This window comes from Anopheles gambiae, chromosome 3, assembly GCF_943734735.2.
Source record: "Anopheles gambiae chromosome 3, idAnoGambNW_F1_1, whole genome shotgun sequence".
Lineage (NCBI taxonomy): Eukaryota > Metazoa > Arthropoda > Insecta > Diptera > Culicidae > Anopheles > Anopheles gambiae.
The window spans coordinates 95,828,158-95,840,910 of record NC_064602.1 but is presented as its reverse complement, the minus strand read 5'-3'; the positions used below and the strand labels follow the sequence as shown (position 1 = coordinate 95,840,910).

General features: G+C 45.2%; 1 protein-coding gene across 16 annotated transcripts in view; it reads left to right on the top strand.

Annotated features, from left to right (window-relative positions):
- Positions 1-12,753, top strand: part of LOC1280492 (dnaJ homolog subfamily B member 6) — a 66,723-nt gene that overhangs the window by 30,941 nt on the left and 23,029 nt on the right. For all 16 annotated transcript variants that reach the window (XM_061661077.1, XM_061661060.1, XM_061661062.1 and 13 more), the window contains one exon: positions 5,965-6,042. The gene's annotated coding sequence lies outside the window, so the exon portion shown is untranslated. The remainder of the gene's footprint in view (positions 1-5,964; positions 6,043-12,753) is intronic.

Here is a 12,753-nt window from a genome sequence, read left to right as displayed (position 1 = left end):
TGGTCAAGGTACACACACGGCGACGTAGGTACATAGGTACTGCTTGGAGGTGTTGGAGTAAATTGCATTGAACTGACACATCAGTCCTGGGGCGCTCGGCATCGACACCAACGGGTTGTCCCCACCTCTTGCCAGTATGTTTCAAACTTGGTTACATGATGGTGATGTTCACGCCTCCCAGACATCGAACGGTGTGTGGTGAAGCTCTAGCTCGGTTTGCTCTGCAAACGTGTGTTGCCTCTGGGGAGAACCGACCACCACAGTACATTTGCACATTGCCCATCGGAAAGCAGCGCTACGGCAGAAAAGGAGGTTAGCACACGAATGACACACTGTAGACACTCGCCATTACACTATTTTCTGATTGATCCGAGCGAAACCCTTACAGTGATTTGATTGAAACAATGAGCAGTAAATTGATTTTGTTGTAAATGTAAAATAGAGTACAGTGGCCGCATGAAGATGGCGACGACCACCACCACTAGCCCGATAGCAGTTGATCGATTTTGTACCCAGGAACACACAGTAGTGCATCATTATACCGTGAATCGCTATCATTAGTGCTGTCTCCCGGGCTGGGTATTCGTTGTGGTTTCTGTGGTGTACGAGCCTGTTTCAAAGATTGTTTTTTTTTTGCTTCTCTATGGCATATCGCGTATCTCGCCCCTAAGGTGGCGCCATTATTTCTAGCGCGAAGCGTGTAGATGGCAATTGGAAGCGGTAGTAATTTGAAACTAATTTGTTTTTGGTTTAGGTAGGCCTGGGTGGTGTGCTATCATTATCGCTGGGGGAGGCACCCATTGGGGTTTGTTAGATTTGGCTCGAGGTGTGGTTTATAGAAGTGGAACAGTAACACGAGAGAAGAGATGCAGTTGGTGAGAATGATGGGTTTATAATGTACACTCGTTATAAGATCTCTCTTTACCAAACATTGACGCTTGGCAGTTTCTCCCAAGTCGTCATAATCTTCCCAATTCCTTCGTCTGAGCAGTTCCAATGTTGCATATCGTCTTCGTCTGCTTAATGTACATTGGGTGTCTTACTGGGCAATGGTCACTCTAAAGCTCTCTAAATGCCTTTAGCAAAGAAACTAATGGATGGATTGCAACATGCACACACATAAAACCAACACCCTTAAACCCGTCTTAAAGTAAAACGTTAAGGATACGTTCAGACATTCAACGAACGCTGCTAGTGGACGGCCGAAGAATGTACACACATTTGTTGCGAGCGCTTCTCGTGTTGATATTCGCATGCACATAAAGGTGAAGTACATCGCTCGGTGATTATTATTCCCCTATGCACACCTGAAATGGTCGAGCAATGGTTGGTTGTAGCTTGTTGCCGGCTACGTTGTTCCGAGACACGGGCAAGCTTCACTTGTCCAATGAATCATCCAAGTGTGACTGACGCGTTGCCCGAGGTTGAGAAAGCGCGATGGTGTGCACTGAAGCCCATAACCCACACCATCTTGTACGGTGTTGTGTGGCTTAGGTGAGATGTTACGAGCTCGATAGAATGCCCAGACCAACTTCTCGGATTGGAGATTGGACAGGCCAATGAAGAAAACGAAAAGCATGAAGAGTAAGATATGGTCAATTATTTTCTCTCTTCTAATGAGGAGTGTGCAAGTACGGGAGGAAGCAGTCCACCTCAGCTAAGCTGGGGTACCTTGAAAATCCTGAAAGCTTTCGCTGGAAGATTAACGGTGCTGCCACAGCGCTCAAGACGAGGGATGATTGTGATCTACATTTTTGCACGATCGCCGCCACGCAGCCTAATGAACATCGGAGGCATATGCAATGAGTCAGATGCTAGATATGGCTGACGAACTGTAGCGCATTTTCAACGAATTCCGCGATGTCTGATGAATGGTGAAAGATTGAGAAATTATTGAGAGATTTTAATTGGATCTTATCGTGGTCTTCTGTGCGAGGCACAACTGCGGGCGGGGATAAATCGAACTAACAAAGTTATTCATTTGATTAGCCATGTTGCGTTAACAGCATCCTGGTGAGTTACTGGGCAGGTTTTCTTGAACCTCAAACGAGCGGGTCTACCGAGGTGAAGACTCATTAGTGCAAATTTAACCTTGTCCTGGCAGTAACTTCCTCAACGCACAGTGACAAGAAGCGAACCAGTATCGGGGCGGACGGGTAGGAGTAGTTCAATTTGTTGTAGGTAATTCAATTGACCAAGCTTGTCTCTGCCTTTCTGGGCCAGTTCCGAGCGGGCTTGGGCTGTGGGGCGTGGTGGTCCAAGCAAGGAGTCACCAGCGTGAATCGTTTCTGATAAATATTAATTAGTCGTTTACGGTCCTTAGTTTGTGGTTGCCGCCGCCGCCGCCGCCCTGTCGTACGCGTTGGGAAGGCACGTCCAGCTTTGGTGGGTGCGCTTCGGAGATAGCGGATTCAATTAATTGCCTTGCTCCTCGGACATGACCGTTCACTGGAGACGATAACTCCGATGTACAGGCACACACCACATGTGCCCCAAGTTAACGATTGACAAAATCTACCGATGTTAATTGATTGGCTAATGAATCACCAAGAAGAAGTCGTTGCTGGAGTTCATTGATCTGGATAATATGCAAACCTCCCGCTGGGTTTGTGCGTCCGGTTGGGGGTAATGAGCACGGGACTCGATACTGACGGAAAGAACCGATGGGCTGGTAAGCATAGTTTTACTGTAGTAAGTGACCCGATGGCCTCATTATAGGTCGTTGTGAACCTTCGCTGTGTGGGTCAATGATTTAACCTCGTTCGCTGGAAAATGGTGTTTCTGTGGCAATATTTTTGGGGTTAAGAATCGGGGTCTGGCACGCGACTTTCAGAACCTTTCTTCGTTGGCTTACGCCAGGGGTCACTATTTGTCATTTTCTGGGTTACAATTTCAGAGGCTTCGATTTTGTTAGGTCCTGTCCCTACTTTCGTATCTGGTTCTTTCCCTCCCAGATATGTGTAGAGGTTTACACGAAAAAACAACAACATATAACTTTTACGTTCGTCTTCGGCCGGTCAGGCGAAAGTGTTGCTACAATTCGTTGATGTATTTTGTCGTTTGTTGACTGATTTACTTTATGACACCTTGTCCCTCCCTCGCTCTCTATGCGTAGGGCAACTTCTCAGAGGGCCGCCCTGTTGTATAAACACAAACATCAAACACATTCACGAGTGCCCGGTGCGCCCCAAAGAGACGCATGTATAATGACAACGCCGGCCGCGCGCGAGACACGACGCGACGACGCGGGAGGTTGGAATTATTTTTACTTACGATACGCGCATACCATGTGTTCTATAAATACGTTACGCAAACGGATGAGGGCGCTTGCTGGCTGGGGGAGGGAAGCCTGGTAGAAGATTGGAAGTGATTGCGACCTGACCCGTAACAGGCCCTACCCTTCCCTAAGATTTACTGTGTATTTGTGCTTTTGAAGTGGTTCGTTCGTTCTTTCGTTCGTCGCCATCGTTGCACGGTATGATATCGACGCCGAAGTGTAAATGAGCCCGAGAGGTCAGTCCGGCCGATGAGTTGGTAGACTGCCCTGCCGTGTTAACACTTTCGCAAAGTGTGATTGAGAGTGAAGCGGCGGATTATTCTTTTAGGGATGAAATTGGAACAATTTTCTTAAAAGTTTGATAAGTTAATGTAATTGTTTTTTGAGCAAAAGTGTCAGGAAATAAAATTGAACTTAACTTTCTCTATTGATTGACAGTGTCGATGACGCTATCGCACTTGGTGTGAGGACAACTCTTGCACATTGTTATTTTGCTGTCACATTTGTTGGTGAAAGGATATCATTCAGCTGTTAATGTGTTCTATTTACAACGCAACCTTAACCCTCTTCGCCACATCCACAGGGACTGGGTGCCGGCCTGGGCAGTTGCAGTTCCGTAGAATCGGTGTTGTTGATGTTCGGAATACGGAAAGTATATTTTTATCAAAGCAAAAGATAATGAAGCACAACAAACGTGTGGCGCTTGATTTCGAACGGAAATGACGCAAGCAGCGATAAGATTTTCCCCAAGGATATTACGCATTACGGCCATTATCTATCAGTAGCTGACGATGGAGAGAGAGAGAGAGAGTGATATTCGTTTTATGATCCTTCCTTTCCTTCGAAAGTTTATCCAATGAGATGATCGAAAGAACTTCCAGACGGATTCGGCCGTAGATATACATCCCCGGGAGCTTAAATGTAAATTAATTCCACTGAGGGTAGCAAACCCATCACTGCATCACACACACCACACCTCTCTTCGTCGGTGGCTATTGTTTCCTGCTCTATGTAATTTGAGTTTCCTCCTTTGTCTGTTTGGGCAGAGGAAATGCGTTACAGTATGGGACGCCGTGGTCGGTACACTTTCTTACCTCGTGGACTCGTCGCCAAGACACACTCAGATAATAGATTGAAAATTATTCATGTACAGACACACACACCGCCAGTCTTCGTTGCTTTGTTGTTGCCTCATCTTCGGGTCAGGCCCAAGAGAGTGGTTTGGGGAGTCGCTGGGAAAATTGTGTCCAATCTGTGAGACGGCCTCCCACGGGGAAGATATCGGTTGTTGTGTCTTTTTTGTTTCTTCGAAATTCTTCACCAGAGAATAAGCACTTCCTGTTTCTGCTGCTGCTGTTGCCTGCATTCAAGATTCGTTTTTTGGGACCTTTGTTTTGGGTTGCTTGTGTTGTATCCAGCAGAAATTCTCACCATTTTGATGCCTGCAGTTTGAAGAGTCCTCGTTTGCCTGGTGTCTTGTGTGGGGATGTTGTTTAAAAGAGAGGAGTCAATAACCTCACCTGAGTTAGTAGCATGATTTACGTGTGCAATCATAATTCAAGCTGCTTGTGTGTATGTTGTGTCTTTGTTGTGTAGATTTTCCTCGCTCGCGCGCTTGTTAAGTGTTAGAATATTAAATGAACCTGCTCAAATTATGTGGAAAGGGTTGCCTTTTTATGTTGGAGAAGTGTCTATTAGGCAGATTTATCTTCTTGATGCGAAGTGGAAGCATCGGACGACGGTTTAAAGGCTAAATCGAGCTTTTGCGGTGTAGTGGTGTCTGTGGTGTATTTGGAGCGCTTCGAAAGTCATTCGCTCAGAATTTATGACTGTAAATGGAGAATCGTGCGGATGAAGAATTGCAAAAGCCATCATTTTTCTATCCCTTCTAGATACATTTATTGCAAAAGACGAAAGAATCATCCTCACTTTCAACGACTGAACTGGCAACATCGCTTAGGGCGACCCCTTCCGACACTTTATCGATGCGATGAAGTGTGTTGTGTGCGGCTTTACGGTCGGTGCATTAGCCATCTTCGTTGAGTGCATTTCTTACATATTTTTGAAATAGCAGCATTTTATGGCCACATCACCTGCAGCGAGAGTCAATAAATAATACTTATACACCTGTGTATGTGTAAGTGTGTGTGTGTGTGGTGTGAAAAAGCCACGAACCACAAGACATGTAAGAGAATGACATTCTCGTGTAAATATTTCGAAGCGCAAAACGGGAAGAGGTGGTACGAGATTCTGCATCTTTTCAAATGCAAATACTATTTTTTCCGTCTAACCGCATGCATACTGCCAGAAGAAAGATGGGAGCACGCTTTCCTCTCTGGCTCTGCACATCCGTTGCTCCTCTACCATCACCATTCGGTGGAATGTGTGTTTTCGTTCGGACGGGCTTGGGCTGGGCTGGGTCCCGGCTTGAGCATGTAATATTTTTGTTAGGAAAGATTTATGTCCATTTAGGTGCAATATGTTTTAAGAGCTTCTCCCTGTCGAAATGTGAAAATGAGCGGAAGAAATGTTTGCTTATTCTGAGAAGCGTGTTAATGTTATGGTGTGGTGTACAAGCTGTTTAAAATCGAGTTAAATGAAAGGTTGCATTCATAAATCATTAAATTTAATCTTTTAGTGAAGATAAATGTATGTAATAAAGTTATTCTTTTTCTGTTTCATTTCAGCAGTGAACGCCGTTTGGCATCGAAGCTGAAACGCATTCGTAGCTCAGCTGTAGTGGAAGCGACTTCAACGGATCATAGGTAAGCGCCGAGTGTCAATGAGCGACAATTGAATATCTCAATTTTATCGTTTTAGTATCTATGACGCATAGTAGGGGAGAAATTCGACACCAACAACGGCTAATGAAATTAGTTCAATTGGATATTTGTTTTCATCTTTCCAAAAACAAAACCCCTGGCGGTGCGTACACGCACTCACAGCGTGAAATTATAATTCACATCGAGCCCGCTTCAGCGAGTTATCATTTCCCTTTCGAGCTGGAGCGAAACCGCAAATAATATGGTTCAGTGTACGGCGACAGGGGCCGGGAAAAAGTGTATCATGCACGATCTTAACCTAGAAATGAATGCTCGCTAACGAAGAAAACGGCGCCCGGCGCACATAATAGCTTTTCGCGCACGGCCTCTAATGCCTATCGGAACTTTATGGCGCGCGGTGGGACCACGGGGAACAGAAGAAGCGATAATAATGAAGTAATTAATTTAATTCCTACCATCTCCACACACAGCCCCCCCCTACCGCCGCCACTGTGGGTGTGCAATTTGCATATAATACGTTTCGTGTGGGAAATGGAAAGAAGAAATACTCACACACACTCACATTCTCTTGAGAGATATGTTGTGAAAAGTGAAAAGCATAGAAAATGGATAGTGAGTGGCAGTGTGTCCCTCTATCATGCGGCGCCTGTATATGCCCGTGTGTTTTACACATGCCATTTTTAATAACTGTCATTTGAACAAAATGCTGCTGCTGCTGTGTCGGCCTTTTTTTATTGTACGAAACAGAGAGAAGAATTCGCGCAACGAACGCACCGCACCCGCACGCACGCGTGTGAGTGTCAAATGTACTTCAAATCAGCATTTTTCTTTCGTTTTGTACTGGCGGCTTCCGTCAGCTTTCGGGGGCACATGCCCATTATTTAAACAAGTGTGTGTTGATGTTGAGGTTTTCTTATTTTTGCAAAAGTTTGTGAGGGGGGCAAAAAAACAAAAGAAACTAAAAACACAAAACAGCCACTCGTTCGGTTCCACCCACCATCAAAGCTAATAGAGTGCGTGCAATGACGTAGTGAAGCGGCGCCAGCGGGAGTTTTATCGCTTGGAAATTAATTTATATGCCTCAGTCACAGTAGTTTCTCATTCTGTATCTTCACATCGAGTGTTGTCTCACTTCCAGGAGTACGATATCAGTCTGACGTTATCAATGGACCCCTTGATAGAGCAGGCTAATTGTAGAGGTTGAGTTCGTGTGAGAGGAATCTCCATGAAGGGTTTGTTGACATTGAATATTGAGACAGTTAGATAGGTGATGGGTTCATGGTTTATAAAGCATTCGAATGTAGAAAGAGAAAATCCTCTTAGGAAGATGAAATGTGCATACCCCGAAAACAAAACGCTCGATTTGAAGAGCTTGATGATTTCATCAAATACGTTTCGTACAATATTGACTCGTACGTGTAGTCCTCAATTTTGCCTTCAAGCCACCAGAACAGCAAACATAGAAGAAGAACTCTCTTTCACCTCTAATTGACATAACGTTGCGTTCGGAGAAATTAATTAAAGTCGAATTAGATTCCCAACCGACCGTTTGTGCATGCGGCGTGTTTGATCTAATCTGGGTAATGAATAATAGCACAGAGCGAATACGCGACCGGTAATGGAAGCCGTAAATATTTGCACAAATCATAATCAATTAAATGTTGTTTAACAGTAATGGAAGATATGGAGGTCGACGGTTATGTTGAAATGGAATTCTAATGTCGCGATGAGGGTGGCAACGGAATGTGTTTACAGCCGTAATGTGAATCATGTATTGAAATTTGAAATAACAAAACTGATCCTAAGCTATACTATGCTGTGTTGTGCGGTTTGTTTGTGGATACACCGATGCTTTACCGTGCATAATTAAAGCTTTGTGTGTAACTGTGCATAATTTTGTAGCGCCCGTGGTTTGCCAACCCCCCGTGCGTTTCGTGCCAATGTATGCCATTTACGCCACAATACGACGCTTGCCGCATTTGTTAGTGATGAGTATGAAAACGGTCTGAAACTGTAGTAATCGGTAGTGTGGTTTTGTGAAATAATATTGCAACTATTGGAATTTATGCCACAGTAGCAGCGGCCCCCCGGGGGTGTGTCAGTCGGAGGTGTAACAATTGCAACATTGCTGCTTTTCTGTGCACAAAGTGAAACTGTTTTGCGAGTCGCTGCAATAGATAATTCCCTCCCGGGTTTAATTATGGATTCAGTTCGGCATTGCGTTTCTATTGAAGAATGCAATCGATAAATGGTTGTGGTAAAAAGGCAAACGCTGACCATTGTTCAATGTGTAGGCGCCCCTTTTTTATGTGATGGCACTCAGCATGCTCATTGAAATAGTTTTAAAGGTGTATCTCCTGAACAATTTTCGCGCCACTGTAACACCTGAGAACACTCAGGCCAAATTTCAGGAGAAGAAAATATGCCTACCCATACCGGCGCCGGTTTGTTCACTCGTCTCATAGACACCGGCTCTCGCGACTATCTCGACAGGTTTTTTTTGGGGGAAAAGCCAAAAATACACGCGGCATCTATTTTAAGGAACACCGTTTAAAACCTCTCCTCAAGCCCCCAGTTCGAGCCCTCTGGCACACCAAGGGCCAGGTGATATTTGGGTGTGTGTGTGTGTGAAAGGTTCCGCAATGATCTCTGTCGCTCTCTCTCTCTCTGTGTAGCTCTTCTTCTGTCCCATAACGAAGCTGATTTTCAACAACGATCGCGTGTTTGTAGATCTTTCGTCCTCTCTCTCTCTCTAGTTGCATTTGGTGTGCTTACTTTGGGTTGCTCCTCGGCTCCCGGACACGCATGCAAACCCCCCAAGCAAGCAAGGGAAGGTGCCGCACGGCCGCCACATAGTCGACATTTTTCCAAAAATATCCACACTCCACGCACACCTTCCGCGCGAATGTGAGCTAAAAATAGGAACAGGAACCGAGATCATCTTTTACACAGTACGAGGGTGTGTTTGTGTGTGCTGGCGGGAACAGTCTGTTCCCTCGGCTGTTTGGCCATTTTGGACGCGGATGCGGAAAATGAGAAGCGACTGGTGAATATGCGCGCGAAAACCAGCAGATGGAACCTGTTTGTGTTGTGCCCCGTGTTACCCCGGTGTAGGTCGTCTTCTGTCCAAGTGGGTTTCGGAATTGGGAGCGTTTTGGGGCGCTTTGTAGTGTTGTTTTCGATTTCATTTTTCTTCCCCCCATCTGAGACGAGTGAGATTCGTGTGACACTAAATCCTTTCGGAGGGGAAGCACACGGGGAAAGATGAACGTATTAAAAAACAAACTAATGGGACGGACGACATCTGGAACGCTCTCCGCGTCGCGTCGGTGAAGAATGAGGAAGATCTTCGCCGTTCAAATAAATGTCTCGCGCCAGTGGATGACACTTCATTAAGTGGCGGTGGGGTTAGGACGGTTCGTTTCCCACCCTTCTGTTATAGATCCCCGATACAAAAGGCGTGAAGACGATCTCGCGCTCTCTGTTTCGGTTTCTCCCTCGCCCGATTTGGCTCAACTTGACCATGAACCTCACCCTGACTGACGGCGAACACAGGGTGGAGTGCCCTTTTGCCGAAATTTCAAAGGAAAGAAACGAGAGGAAAAAAACGTATCCCGTTTCAGTTTCATGATTTTAAATCCCTCGCTCCACACCTAATAACGGCACAGAGAGACGATTTTTTTTTTATCTTTGGCACAAACTGTGTGATGTAGCGGTGACAGCTGTGTGATGGCGTGATACACACGCGATGCGCTCCAAGAGAGATGATGCGTAATTGAGCGCGATCACTTCATGCCCATTAATGGTCGTGTTTGTTTGTGTGTCGCCGGTAGGCAAGTGAAAGTAAAAACAGATCGCAACAACATATGGTAATGTTTAGTATGACTTTTTATGCATAAAACTAGATGCGATATGGAGTACGGTTCAGCCGCAGAGATGCTCTTAATTAGGATGTGTCCAATGCTTGTGATTTTGATTTGCAGAATTTCAGCCAATCAGACAAGCGTTTCAAGCTATTGTATGTTTGGCAGCTCGGGGACAGTTTTTAACTGTCATTCTGAACTTATAGCGTCGCGTTTTCCACACTAAATCTCCCTTTTTTGTTGCTTGTGGAGCTTTCATAGAGAAACGTATCTCCCGAAATACACACACAGACCCCATAATCGTTGCCATAAATCAATCGAGGATGTATTTTAATCAACGCTAGCTGCAGGTCGTCCGTTCCCAGCACGCCCGAGCGAATGTGTTGTGCGTACGATAAGTGCCGACGGCTAAACGACGACACATCGCTGACGTTTCCCACGTCACAACTCACTCTACGGCGCGGTACGACACAACCAGAAGAGGCGTCGTCCATCAATCGTTTTTGCCCGTGTTCGATCGGTACGCCTTTGATGGTCGTTCGATGCGGTCCCACACGTCCCCGGGGCAAAACTCATCTCTCTCTCTCCCTTTTTACACTCTGGCTCGGTGCCTTATCAAGCGTGACAACGCCGCGACACAACACCTCGGGCACTGGTGGCCATTCTCTTGCGGATATCATCTCCGAATGTGCACTGTGTGCACTGTGTGATCGCAAACGGTTCGGAACGGCAGAGATAATTAAAGTGAGAGTAAATAGAAGAAATAAAAAAATCGACCCACGATCACATCAAAGTGAAGCGACCGAATCGAATGAATTGGACCGTGCAGTGAGGGTTTTTTTTTGCCGACACGCTGCACAAAATCGAACCAGAGATCGCAGGATGATGATACAAAAACGCAAAACGTGTGTGTTTGTCTCTCGATGTCCAAAAAGAAGTGGAAAAACCATCATACAATCATGATAAAATCTATCTCTATCTTTCGATTCGTGTGAGTGTGTGCTTGCCGGGGGCATGATTGCATTTTCGCCATCAATTTATTTGCCAATTTGGTGACACTGACACGGGCAGCGCGTTTTGTTATGGGTTAATTTAAAAAAGCGAAAGGCATGTGGCAAGAGAAAGTGCAGAAATGCATCTTGTCCGCGCGTAGGGTCAGATAATTCCGGCGAAGAGAAGTATAACAGGGTGGGAATAATACATTCTGTTTTTGGGAGCAAGTTTGTTTAATTGAAAACCATTTTGCTACACACCGATGTTGCACAACTTAATATCGTTCAATATCGTCGCAACTTTTTTCCGAATCTCTTTTTAAAAGATGGTCACAAAGAGACATTTTGCCGTTGCTGGTTTCTACCACTAAGTGGCCATTTCCAAACAAGAAACTAACTGCATTTGTTGGACGTTTTTCTATGCGTGTCCTCCAGAAAAGGGCTGCCCACAAGAGGATGGAAAGTTTTGCCAATCGATTGACGACAATCCAAAACCGTATGTGAGAAGGTTGTGGACGCTTTTTGCGATGTCCCGGCCCTCACATTCGACGCTATTTTCTTTTACTACTTGGGCGGTGGGAAACATTGAAGTCGAACACATCTTTCCCCACATAGCAAAGTTTAACCCGCATATCTTCACTGGCTTTTTTAGGGTTTAAATTGACGTGTTTTACCACGTCCGCTAGACTGCGGAGGAGCTCCTTACGGTCCTCTCTTTGCTAACAGTTCCTGTATGGACATCGTGAAACATTGGTGCAATTATTTGCGTGAGAGAATAAAAACACACCAAGCCAAAGGCCCTGGAAAAACACAGAGAATATGCGGGTCGTTGCTCATCTGTGTGTGTGACCCTTTGGCATTAGGAACTTTATCGTCTATTGAATGCTGGAGCGTTGTGGGTGTTGTTGGAGTATTCCACGCTTTGCTTGCACTGCTTTTGCCAACCACATTGCGCGTTATTGCATCTTGTAAAGTGTGCTTTTTTGTGTCTGAGTTTTTTCTTGCGCTTCTCTGTAATGACCCATCACCACCCCGCCTAACGAAGGAAGGATGGGCTCTAATGGGTTTCTGATGACGGTGGACTTTTGGTTGTCATGGCCTAGACTGAGAGAAATGAAATATTATCCTTTGGCCCAGGGATTTAGCCAAGGGGGCATGTCAATGTGAGGACGGTTAAGAATTGTTGGGAGAACTTTTTGATTGGTTTGTAGAAGGTGCAAAATTGGTATTTCCCTAAGATTAAGAATAGGTTTGTTTTTCAATCAAGATATTCTCGTTATTGCCTTATTCAATTAAGATATTGTTCATATGCTCAACTGTTATTAGCTAAACTCCTCATACAATTTTTGCTCCCTTCCACGGATTAAACTTCTTTGGGACGAAGGATTAGCATCCTAAAATCCCAAATACATTCGATTGTGATAGAAATCCCAAATCACTTTCTTTCTCTCTCCTGTCAACCTTTTCCCAAAAGAAATCGATTTCTTTTCGAAGAAATCACTCATAAGATTCCAACAAGGCTCTGCCGTACAGGGCGCTTAGCATTTATGTCTTGAAACCCCGCTGTCAGCTTAGCGTCTCGTTGGAATGACGTTGATTTAGAGCAGCTCCCTTGAAAGCCGAAACCACACTCCTGCTAGATTGGCGGCAATTTCATGCGCCCTAGATATCAATCCAATCATAAAGACACAGGACGTGGTTGGTGATAAACAAAACCAAAACCAAAAACAAAAAAAAAACTGCCCGAAACAAGCAATCGCTCATGTTCGATTCGGATACGGAATGGGAAATTCTTTACGTCTCGGGCCGGTGACTTCGTTGTCGTGACCTCCTGGACC